The sequence below is a fragment of the Hyaena hyaena genome, unplaced genomic scaffold (genome assembly GCF_003009895.1).
Source record: "Hyaena hyaena isolate Hyena2069 unplaced genomic scaffold, ASM300989v1 scaffold_92, whole genome shotgun sequence".
Lineage (NCBI taxonomy): Eukaryota > Metazoa > Chordata > Mammalia > Carnivora > Hyaenidae > Hyaena > Hyaena hyaena.
The window spans coordinates 1,915,051-1,927,039 of record NW_024080723.1 but is presented as its reverse complement, the minus strand read 5'-3'; the positions used below and the strand labels follow the sequence as shown (position 1 = coordinate 1,927,039).

Here is an 11,989-nt window from a genome sequence, read left to right as displayed (position 1 = left end):
TGGGTTAATCAGCATAGATTGTCTTCACGAGACAGTGCATTCTGGGCAGACTGTAGAGTTAAACTGTCCACAGAGTAAATAATGTTTCCTAGCTCTACAAACCACTAACACCCAATGATGGCCATTCAAAATAAAGTCTCTGTTTTTGCGTTCATGGCCCACCCTGATCCTAACTATACCAGTCTTCAGAGCTGAGATCTTCACCTACCCCTGCCCCATCCTTCACCTTAGCCATTCAGCTCCAGTATTCCTAGTATCTATCCCCTTTGAAATGAGTCAGCTACTCAAATCAAATCATTAGGAAGAGTCCAACAAAAGAAACCTAATAAAATCTGATTCAAGGAAATAGTAAAGCTGAAAGCATATATGACCAAATTAGTAAAGAGAATCATATTAAAATCGTAAATAAAATCCAAGGGCTGGTTCTTTGAGGGAAAAAATTTTAAAGCAAATCTAAAAAGCTTTAATCCACATGTAAGTAAATATAAGAAGGAGAGATAGACTATAAAAACAGATGAGGAGGCTTTTACAGTTATTTTAATGTGTCGTGTTTAACTCTATTCCAGCTCTTTTCAACCAGTTTCCAGGAAAGAATTAAGCTGTAAGGCATCCAATGCTGATAATAAATTCACTTCTCTTCTTGGCATCTGGAATAGTAGACATTATGTGCCACCTTAGGAGAACTGAACACGGTCATCCAAACCATTCTTTGGAAGCCCCATTCACTGAGATCTCCTTGAAGGGACAATTCTGTGAAAAGCAATATAAGTTACTGAAAATGACTAATGTAGAAGAAACTTAATTAGAAGAAATCATAAAAGATATGGAACAACTTTAAAAATTTACCTCCAAAGTGATCCAGAGCAGCTAGTTTTATGGGTGACTTCTTTCAAATCCTTATGCAATATATGCTTCAGGAAATAGGGAAAAACTGTAAAACACCAAAAATATTTTTAGAAAGCTATATGCTGCCCCAGTGCCAAAATCTGATCAAGGAAAATATTAAAACCGCAGCCTTGTCTCATTTGTAACTTTAAGTTCCAATAATCCTAACAAACAAACCATCCAGTAGACCAAAGTCTATAGCATATTGCAAAGAACATCCAGTAAGCAAAATAGAGTGTATCCTAGAAACACAAATTGAGTTTATTATTCAGAAAACAACTCATCTAATATATTAGTTCAATAGATCCAGTTAGAAAATGAACAATCAGAAATTTAAGTCCGTGTTTTAACCTAAGAAGAGAGTATTTCCTTAACATGAAAAAGAAGGCCATTCTTAAGCTAATAGCCAGAGCCACACTAAATGCGAACTATTTGAGTCATTCAGGTTTAACGTATGAATAAAACGAAGACACATCACGTTACTGTGAACATTTAAAATAGATCTGGAAGTTTTAGTTAATACTTTAAAAATTTGAAATCAAAAAAGGTAAACTGTTAGGATATAGGAGGTAAAATCAGCAGTATTTGCATGTGATACAATTATATACATAAAAACCCAAAGAGAATCAACTGAAAAAGTCATAATTAGTAAAGTTCAGTAAAGCTGACGATATGTATACAAAAGTAGAGAGCTTTCCAAGACATCAGCTAAAATTAGTCAATACTGTTGGGGGACGCCTGGGTGTTTCAGTCGGTTAAGCTTCTGACTTCTGTTCAGGTCCTGATCTCACGGTTCGTGGGTTTGAGCCCCACGTCGGGCTCTGTGTTGACAGCTCAGAGCTTGGAGCCTGTTTCAGATTCTGTGTCTCCTTCTCTTTCTGCCCCATGCATGTGCTGTCTCTCTCTGTCTCAAAAATAAATAAACTATAAAAAATTTTTTAAAAAATACTGTGGGAAAACATTCCAATTCCCATTGTAACAAAACATACAAAATGCCTAAAACTAATCTTATTGAATAACATCTAAGATTATATCAATAAATCTATAATACTTTATATCAATATATATTTTTAATTTTTATAGATAAAAAATAGCATGTTCTTCCCTGGTAAGGAAGATGTCGTTAACAGCATGCCATTCTTTCTAAATTAATTTACAGATTTATTGCAAACTTCAAATTCAAATACCCATGAAATTTTTTAACTTGTCTAAATGATTCCAAGATTCATCTTGAAAAGTGACATGTTGAGACCAGCTTTAAAAAAATGTTAAGAAAAAGAGTAATGAATGAGTACTTGGCTTACTAGGTATAAAAACTTTTATGAAGCTACAATAATTTAGATGGTGTGGTAGTAGCACAGGACTTGACAGATTAATGAAACAGTCAAGATAGCCCTGAAATAGGACTAAAAATATATAAAACCTTAATGAAGAATGATAAATGAAAAATCACATACCATAAAAATGCTGGAAGTAACATTGGTGAATATAAAACTGATTTAAAAGCAATAGAATATATCACCCAGGAAAAGATGCATAGATTTGACTGCATACTTTTTAAAATTTGTATACCACTGAAATAAAGCTTATCCCATGTAACATCAATAATATTTTAAAAGTTAGGAACAAAACTGTATCAGAAAATACTATAACAATGTTTACAAGCAAACTGCACCCTGGGAAAAATATGTGTAACATATATGACAAGTTAAGAACTTTATCGTATAAAAGGGAATTTACATATCAATAAGAAAAATAAGATCACACTATGTATTCATTTCCTGCTGCAGCAACAGACTTCTGCAAACTAAGTGGCTTAAAATAACCCAAATTTATTTTCTTACATTTCTGGAGGTCAGAAGTCCACAGTCAGTTTCACTGGGCTGAAGCCAAGTTATCTTAAGAGCTCATTCTTTCTAGATGCCTTAGAAGAGAACCCCTTCTCCGCCTTTTCTAGCTTCTAGAGGCCACCTGCATTCTTTGTCTCATGGCCCCTGCCCCCACTTCAAAGCCTACAGCTTAGCATCTTCAAGGTTCTCCTTTCTGCTGACCTTTTCTTCCATTATCACACCTGCTTTGACTCTGATCCTTTGCCTCCTACCTGGATAATCCACAATAATCTGCCCATCTCAAGGCTATTAATTTAATCATATCATTAAAAACCCCTTTTTGCCATGTAAGATAACATATTCATCTGTTTTTAGAAATTAGGTTATGGGCATCCTTGGAAGGCCATTATCAATCAGTGTACTACACAACAATAGAAAAATAGATAAAGAAGCAGAGGCAATATACAGATTAAAGGAACAAATAAATGGCCACTAAGCTTGTAAAACACATATGCAATCTCACTAGAATTCTAACAAGTGGAAAATAAAACAACAAGGAGATGCTTCTTTTGCCTAACATACTGACAGATTTTTCTTGTACATGATTCTAGTGCAAGTACAGTTTCTGAACCATTCTAGACAATAATCAAGTGGTATACCGGAGGAGCCTTAAAGTGTTCATGTCATTTAATCCAAGAACTTCATTTATCGAAATTATTTTTAAGGATTTACTTAGGGTAGGTATTTGAAATGTACAATGAGGCTGTTACAGTATTGTAAAAGAGTAATAAATTAGAAACTGTGTCCAACAATAAGGCATGGTTAAATAAATTATGCTAAACTATATGATTGAAGACTATGTAGCCATTAAATTAAATCTTAAAAGATTTTCAATAATATCCTGGATATTCCCACAATATACTCCTGAGAACAAAAACAGAATACAAGACTGCATATATTACAAAATACATGCAAAAGAGGAGGCTGATAATGGTTAACTCAGAGTCATAGATTCTAGGTTATTTTTATTTTCTTTATTATACTTTATTTTAATAATAAATATTATTACTGTTCTAATCATAAAAAAAGATAATTTAAAATTCCAAAGTGAACGATGACAGATGTTAGACATTGAGCCTCAGAATTCTAAGCAGGATGGAAAATAGAGTGTTACACGCCCCCAAAAGGCGGCCCCCACACATCGCTGGAGACCAGCCATGCACATTATTCCTTTCAGAAACAAAGCCAGCCAGCAGCATGTGCAAATCAGAACCTCACAGTTAGGCACTGTTGCCAGTAGAGGAGCGATACAGAACAAGTTCAAGCACAGAAACCCAGACTCTGAGTAGAAACGGGGTTTCGCCCCTGCATCTGGGCCTATAAAGGATTACGGGCATATTGCAGAGTCCCCCAGAGTCAGAGGGAAGAATTAAGCAATATGAGTTTTAATTAGACTCTAACATAGTTAGAAGAAACTAATTGGAATTGCTGAACATTGCATCAGATAGACACATTAGACATAGCACAGTTCACAATGTCCCTTTTTTTCACTTGGCAAAAAAAAATATAAACTTTTGCCATAGGCCCCTAGAAGGAATGCTCATTTCAAAGTGTGAGTTGTGGCTACCTGATGCTAACTTGTCAAGAAGCTCATGGAAAGATAGCTTTATGACAGCAAAGATGTTTTGTTCATTGCTATGTGTCTGGTGCCTAAAACAGTACCTGGCACCCAGTAGGTACTCAATAGGTCATTGTTAAATTACATTTGGAGCAGTAGAATTACTATAAACTTTTATATTCTACCTTTAGGTTAAATGACTTGTCACTTTTACAGAATTAGAAGTCACTAACCAGAGCCAGTATTGGGGAATTAATGTAACACATCCTATACATATCTTATACAAGGATGTTTATTATTTTCAGGGAACTCCTATCTCAGAATCTGGAAAGGAACTTAAACCTCTTCAAATCCGGGCCCTTCCACTCACCAGGAGAGAACAAATAGCTCTCTAGTTGAAGGACATACCTCTGACAGCAGAGCCCAAGCGGAGGGGTCTTTCCACACTGGAAGCAAACATCAGATGCTGCCACCTGAGTGATTTGGCCAGGGGACACGTGTTCCATGGCTCTAACCTCTATTCTCACAAAATATGACCACCCGCCATATTTCCCCACACCGTCTACACCCTGTACCTGCCATTTTTATATTACTAACTCTAAAACTCACTGTGGGGTGACGTCTCTCCAATGAATGGTAGACGTCCTTTTCGAATCAGTTGCCAAGTGATTTTGAAATCGGCTCAAGGAACGTCACATCTGAGGATACCGACTACTGCAAGCCCAATAGACTTCCCACTCCTTGTAATTGTGTTGTTCATCCTTGTAGTTTCCATATTTGACAATTTGCCATTGTCAGCTCATTAAATAAATTACTTATTAAAATAAAAGAGTATCCCTTCAGTAAGTGCCTGGCCTACTGACATCCAGCTGAAGAATGATGCCCATAAGTTTTCAGCTTTGTCTGATTGTAGCAAGTCAGCTTGGTTGAAGCTGCCATCCCCTGAGCAAAGAGTCTGGGGGCACCCAGAAGGGGGACACACAGAACCAAAGCACAGAGTGCATGGCCAGGCCATCTGTGTTTAGCAAAGGAAGATACTTTTACAAACTGGGGGCCAAAATCATATTATGATGCCATTGCAGGCCACTTACTCTTCTCAGTAAAAATCTGTGATTTACGGATTACTTTTTATATTCAATAGGAAGAGTGAGGCATGTACATTGCTCAGGTTGCTCACAGAAGAATGTTGACAGTAGCCCACCAGAGACAGACACAGGGACAGCACCACCATGAATAAACCTCAAGGCAAAAGAGAGACTTGAATTCTCTCACCTCAAAACTTTTTTTCCAGAACTAAAATTGAAACAGTACAGGGTGCCTGGGTGGCTCGGTCAGTTAAGCGTCCGACTTCGGCTCAGGTCATGGTCTCACGGTTTGTAGGTTTGAGCCCCACGTCGGCCTCTGTGCCGACAGCTAGCTCAGAGCCTGGAGCCTGCTTCAGATTCTGTGTCTCCCTCTCTCTTCGATCCTCCCCTGCTCACTCTGTCTCTCTCTCTCTCAGAAATAAATAAAACATTAAAAAATTTTTTAAATAATTGAAGCAGTAAACAATACATGAAAGATGTGACACCCCTGCCCTACTGCCCAGTTAGCCTCCCTTCAGACTTTTACCTGTTGCCCTGGAAAGTGAAGCAGCAGCAAATGTAGATTTCTGTGATTCTGTGCAAATAAAATTGGAGCAGATAAGATCTTAGCTGAGCTGGGAACATGATAAATATTTTCATGGACGGCTGAGGCTCACTAATTGGATACTTTAATGAAACTTGAGCTTTCTCTTTCTAACTTCTAACACCCCTTCAACCCTTAACAACTGGTATGGGCAACTTTTTAAACAAAAGAATTTGTGATCCTGGAGAATCCTTTCTTTTTATTTTCAAGTGAATGACCCAGTGGTAATTGATAATGGCTCCTAATTGAGGAAGGACCACTGTTTTTTCCTGCTGCCTTCAGAATCGCTAATGAAGAGAATTTCTTTCCAGTATTCGTCCCAAGTGAAATTAACATTAATTGAACATTGAGTACTAAGGAAACGCCCACTAGAACTTTCAGGCTTCTCCCCCACCATCCTCACCCTACCAATTCTGCTAACATACTAGGTGGAAAGCTGTCTCTTCCTATTGTACCTAAACAAATCAGTGTACAGGGAAGTGATTTATCATTCATGAAAAGCAATCAGATTGCTTGGGGCTGACAGCTGTTCCCAAAATGCAGCTGAGAAACAGACCTTTGGCAAAGTGTAAAATTTGGAATAAAACCATATTACTGTACTTCAGCTGGCAACAAAAGAGGCTGATAGTGAGCTTAATAAACAAAATACCATGCAGCCCAAAATGTATTAGCTAGTCTACATTTATGGACAAAAAAAGGCCATTTTCCCCATTTTTCTAAGTTACTTTCAATCACACAAAACACCTAATAAAAATAAAATATTCTTTTTAGGATTTTTTTTTAGGATGTAGACACGTTTTTGGTAAAGACTATTTTTTTTCACACAATTCATTATGGGAAATGAACCAGAAAAAAATGCTGAAACATGTACAGAGGTTAAAGAGGGATGCCGCTTTTACTAGAAAAGGAAGAATTCCAGTATACTCCGGCCTCTAGGCCATAATTCATTTTATTTCCCATGTCGAGAATGCTTTCCCATACCTCTCTGCTTGTCGAAGATCTAACTGTCCTTTCAAACAAAATTCTCATCAAACCTCCAAGATGCTATAATTCTTATATGATTTTTCCTGACTGTTCGGACCCTTGGTGGTCTCACCTGCCCTTGAACTCTTGTAACATTTCTTTCAGCTGCCCCCCTCTCTTCTCTCCTTCCTGTGTCACGTCCCCTCATCCCCTCTAGTTTTTTTCTTTCCTAGCTCCACCTCCCATTCAACTGCATTGAAGCCCTTGCCCTATCTAAAGCAAACTGTTCATTTTATATATCCGTGTCTTTCTAAACACAAATTCCTGGCAATTAAATGTCTTTGCCCCCTTCATGCTGGCCAATCATATTCAGTCTTTGAGATCTACTCAAATGTCCATTTCCTCCTCTTTAATAAACATTGAATGAGGGGCTCCTGGGTGGCTCACAGTTAAGCATCCGACTTCAGCTCAGATCATAATCTCACTGTTCGTGGGCTCCCAAATCGGGTTCTGTGCTGACGGCTCAGAGCCTAGAGCCTGCTTCAGATTCTGTGTCTCCTTCTTTCTCTGCCTCTCCCCTGTTCGCATTCTGTCTCTCTCTCTCTCAAAAATAAATAAAACATTAAAAAAATGTTTTTAAATAAACATTGAATGAGAGCCTATGATGATTCTTGCTCTAAACTAGTAAGTCGCTAAGGGTAAAGACATGAAAAAAAATAATAACCTCCATCCTAAAGACAAAATCTTGGTATTAAAAACCCAAATCCCTAACCTCTTCTAAAAGTTACTGTGTTCTGTGACCCCTGATGTCACTCATCCCTTATGTCCTTGGTCTCCAGCCACATCAGCGTTCTCTCAGTTTCTCAAACTTCCCATGCTCTTTCCAAACTCAGGACTTTACACATCCCATTTCCACCTGTCATGCACTCATCTCTGACCAGCTAACCCCTGTCCTGTTTTATGACTCAGCCCTCATGTCCCTTTCTCAGGGACATCTTCAAGTTTGTTGAAAGGCCTGATGCTCCTATTAAATGCTCTTAGAGCACTATATGTCTTCTGCAAAACCATGATAGCAGTCCAAGTTTTACCATTGTTTTGTTTCTTTGTTTAATGCTTGCTTCTTCCATAAGGCTATAAGTTGTATTTAGTACAAATATTGTGTCGTTTTACCAGTAAATTCTCAGGAATTATAACAGTGTCTGTACATGTTAATATTCAATAGGTGTTTCTGGAATAAATGACAAAACAATGGAAGTGTGAAATAACAAAATCCAGTTGGTAAGTAATCAAAGGAAGCCCTTAATCATGCAGTAGAATGCATGATGGAGGGAGTGCTCATGATACGGGTCCCCTTGAAAAGGGTCGGAAAGAGGAGCAGGCCATTGACCATTTTCATGAAAATAATTTCTTCTTCTTTTTTTAAAAAAATTTTAATGTTTATTTCTGAGAGAGCGAGACAGAGCATGAGCAGGGGAAGGGCAGAGGGAGAGGGAGACACAGAATTCAAAGCTGGCTCCGGACTCTGAGCTGGAACTTGTGAAGTGGGAGATCATGACCTGAGCCGAAGTCAGACACCCAACCGACTGAGTCACCCAGGCGCCCCTGAAAACGATTTCTTCTGACCATCAGACAGTGAAGTCAGAGTGAAATCAAGGGGTGAATGGCAAGTGAAGCAGTCCACACAGTAAGTGCAGAATCTCTTTTCAAGAAGTTTAGTTGTAGGCTGGCTAGATGAAAGAACTAGAATGAAGAGGATGATAGATTTTTAATACGAGATTAAAAAATATGTATGTGCTGATAAAAAAGAGTTAGATGAAAAGATTGGAAAATGGGAAATCTAGGCTCCTAAAGACGTGGAGCGGATAGGATTTGGAATAGAGGCAAGAAGAACATCCTTAGTAGGAACAAGGACTTCTTTGTTATTAGGGGAGAGGGATGTTAAAAGGTGTAAGAATGCAGCATTCGTTCCACAAATACCTATTGAGCACGCACAGGTAAGGGGAACAAAGTATGTCTGGGGAGGAGGTGGAAAGGGAGTCTAGACAGGGTAACCGTTATTGAGGGGACAAACAAACAAAGACATTAAAATGACCAGAAACTGATGATCTGGCATATAAATGGTTTCTAAACTTTCTTTGGGAGGCAAAGAAAGTTATCTGCTGACAGAGGAGCTTAGGCTGGGTTGAGAAGAATAGTAAAATTTGGCATCAGCTGCTACCGGGAATAGAAGAGGGAGCCTATGTGGGATCTCACAGCCCTGAATATTGGAGAACAGAGTTGGAAGTCCATGCACCTTCCCTGGCCCCATTCCTGTCCCATGTTCCAATCCTAAGAGGTCGTAAGGCAAGAAGGTAAAGTGATCCCAATAGACATTAAAATCCCAAGAAATTGGTGAAAGGATTATCCCTGTGAGTGATACCCAAAATGGAACAGATGAACTTAGTAAAATGGGGAAAACCTTCTTCCACAAAATCTCCCTAAGAACTAGTCACTCCCTCTTGTGCCTCCATAGCAAGGTCCACATACCTTCAATTGCAATGTTAATTACATTGCACTAGGGTATATTAATGTGTAAGAACATCTTACTTTGCTTTGGATCTACACCACGGCTTTGCCCGACGCCTGATCAAGAGAAGGCACCTAGGGTGCATTCATTGATTTAAATGACTAATTACATAATATATATCCATGTTTCGCTACCTTTTATAATTAATTATCTTCTCATGGATAGGATCTGTTTTCTTTAGTTTATCATGTAGGTTAAAAGCAGGAATCATGCCTGTACTTTTTTGTTTACCTAGGAGTGTGCCCTAGAAACAGAAGTAAGTCAATAATTTTTTGTTATTGCTGTTGAAGGGGAAAAAAATGATTAAGATGGTAAAGCAAGGTCAATTTCTAGATTTCTCTCTCCCTGAAGCAATCATAAAGTTGTAGTTGAGTAATTGTAAAATTTTGAGACTAGAGCAGAAAAACTGATGTGATCAGAAGAACTGTAGTGACAAGTGTTGAAAAGATGGCTCCTTGTGTCTCCAACATCACCAAGTACTTTTAGGAAATTATTTTCCAGGATAAAACCATCCCCAGGGTTAAGAAGAATATTTTACAAAATTATCACAGCTTGATGGAGCTACTCTTCAGAACACTGATTCTCCAGTCATGGTATCAGGACCCTCAGGAGAACTGAAGGTGATTCTGTAGATATAAGGAGCCCCGGGTAAGCATGGTGCTTCTAAATAGGACTAAATGTCAAATTAGAACATATTTTTGAAATTGAAAGAATTCCAAGTCTGCTATGAGATAAAATGTAAATTTTGAGTGAATTTTAAAGACAAATATGAACCTAATTTGGGTTCTTCTCCTAGACCCAGTATGTGATAGTAGGATCAGAATTGGAGTGGTAGGAGGTGATATTCACATTCCTTAGCTATTCTAGCATTCAACCAGGTGAATTTAGGAAGTACTGCGTACTGTTACCAGCTTCTTGCTGATTTCATTAAACATCAAGGAACTTTTTTCTTTTTTCTTTTTTTACATTTATTTATTATTGAGAGACAGAGCACGAACAAGGTAGGGAAAGAGAGAGGAGGAGACACAGAATCTGAAGCAGGCTCCAGGCTCTGAGCTAGCTGTCAGCACAGAGCCCCATGCAGGGCCCCAACCCGCCAACCGCGAAATCATGACCTGAGCCAAAGTCGGTCGCTCAACTGACTGAGCCACCCAGGTGCCCCAAAACTTCTTAAATCACTTGAATTTTTAGTGGGTCTTATCACCAGAGAGAAAGTGCCTGTGAAGATAACTTTCTCATTCCCAGGCCAAGCAGCATCCCTTTTGATAAATTCATGAAATGCCCCCCAGGTACAATACAATCTTGGGCGAGTACAGGCAGCACCAATCAAATAAACACACAAAAACATTCATTTGCCTTTTTAAAAAAAGTTATTTCCATTTACTTGGATTCCCCCAAAGAGCTTTAAGTAAAATGTTCTTTTTTTTTTTGACATCGTGTAGATCTAGCCCTACAAACACAAATTCACCCAAGTGAGAAAGAATGGCTAGATTTCATGCTTTAGCATGAATACTGCAAAGGTATTAACACAACTGCTCAGTAGGCTTGTTCTCTCCTTCACTCATTGATTTTCTACTTTTGTGTTTATGGTCTTAGGGTAAATGTGCCCTCTGCTGTAATCTTAAATTGTACTTAGCAGCAGGTGTTTATAAATTATGAATTAAAATAGAAATTGAAAAGTTGGATCTTTGAGGTGCTGATTAAAAGGGGACATAGACAGTTCTCTTCCTTTTTTTTTTTTTAAAGTTTATTCATTTTTGAGAGACAAAGCATGAGTGGGGAAGAAGCAGAGAGAGGGAGGCACAGAATCCCGAAGCAGGCTCCAGGCTCTGAGCTGTCAGCACAGATAGCCAGATGCAGGGCTTGAACCCAAAAACCATGAGCTCATGACTTGAGCTGAAGTCAGACACTCAACCCAGTGAGCCACTCAGGTGCCTTCTTCACAAATTTGTGCTACCCAAATCATCCATGGCTACCTTCACGACTCTCCCATCCCCAATCCCCAGGAGAAGCACACATTTTACAGTGGTTTTACCCACTCAGAGTAAGAGAACATATAAAGAAAACAAAAAAGAATGAGAGAGCTTTATAGTATGATTTTTATGCAATGCTCAAAAGCCAGAAGTAAAGAATAAAACATACCTGGGGATAACTTCTTAGAAACATATAATTAACCACGTCGCTGGGTGGCTCAGTCGGTGAAGCGTCCGACTTTGGCTCAGGTCATGATCTCACGGTTCGTGGGTTTGAGCCCCGTGTTGAGCTCTGTGCTGACAGCTGGCTCAGAGCTGGAGCCTGTTTCAGATTCTGTGCCGTCCTCTCTCTCTGACCCTCTGCTGCTCATGCTGCCTCCTCTTAGAAATAAATAACACATTAAAATTTTTTTAAAAAAAGAAACTTATAATTAATTTACTGTATTTACTCTCAAACCCCTGCCTTCTCCCTAAAACATACATAATT

The 11,989-nt window shown here is 38.6% G+C and overlaps 1 long non-coding RNA gene across 2 annotated transcripts; it reads right to left on the bottom strand.

The window, feature by feature from the left end:
* Nucleotides 1-515: 515 nt before the first annotated feature.
* On the bottom strand, nucleotides 516-5,713 carry LOC120233469. 2 transcript variants are annotated; one of them, XR_005528834.1, is made up of 3 exons: nucleotides 5,605-5,713; nucleotides 847-931; nucleotides 516-772 (listed from the first exon to the last, which is right to left on the bottom strand). It is a non-coding gene; the product is annotated as an uncharacterized LOC120233469 (long non-coding RNA). The 2 variants fall into 2 exon arrangements; XR_005528833.1 differs by having other exon boundaries at nucleotides 516-750.
* Between the last annotated feature and the right edge of the window lie 6,276 nt (nucleotides 5,714-11,989).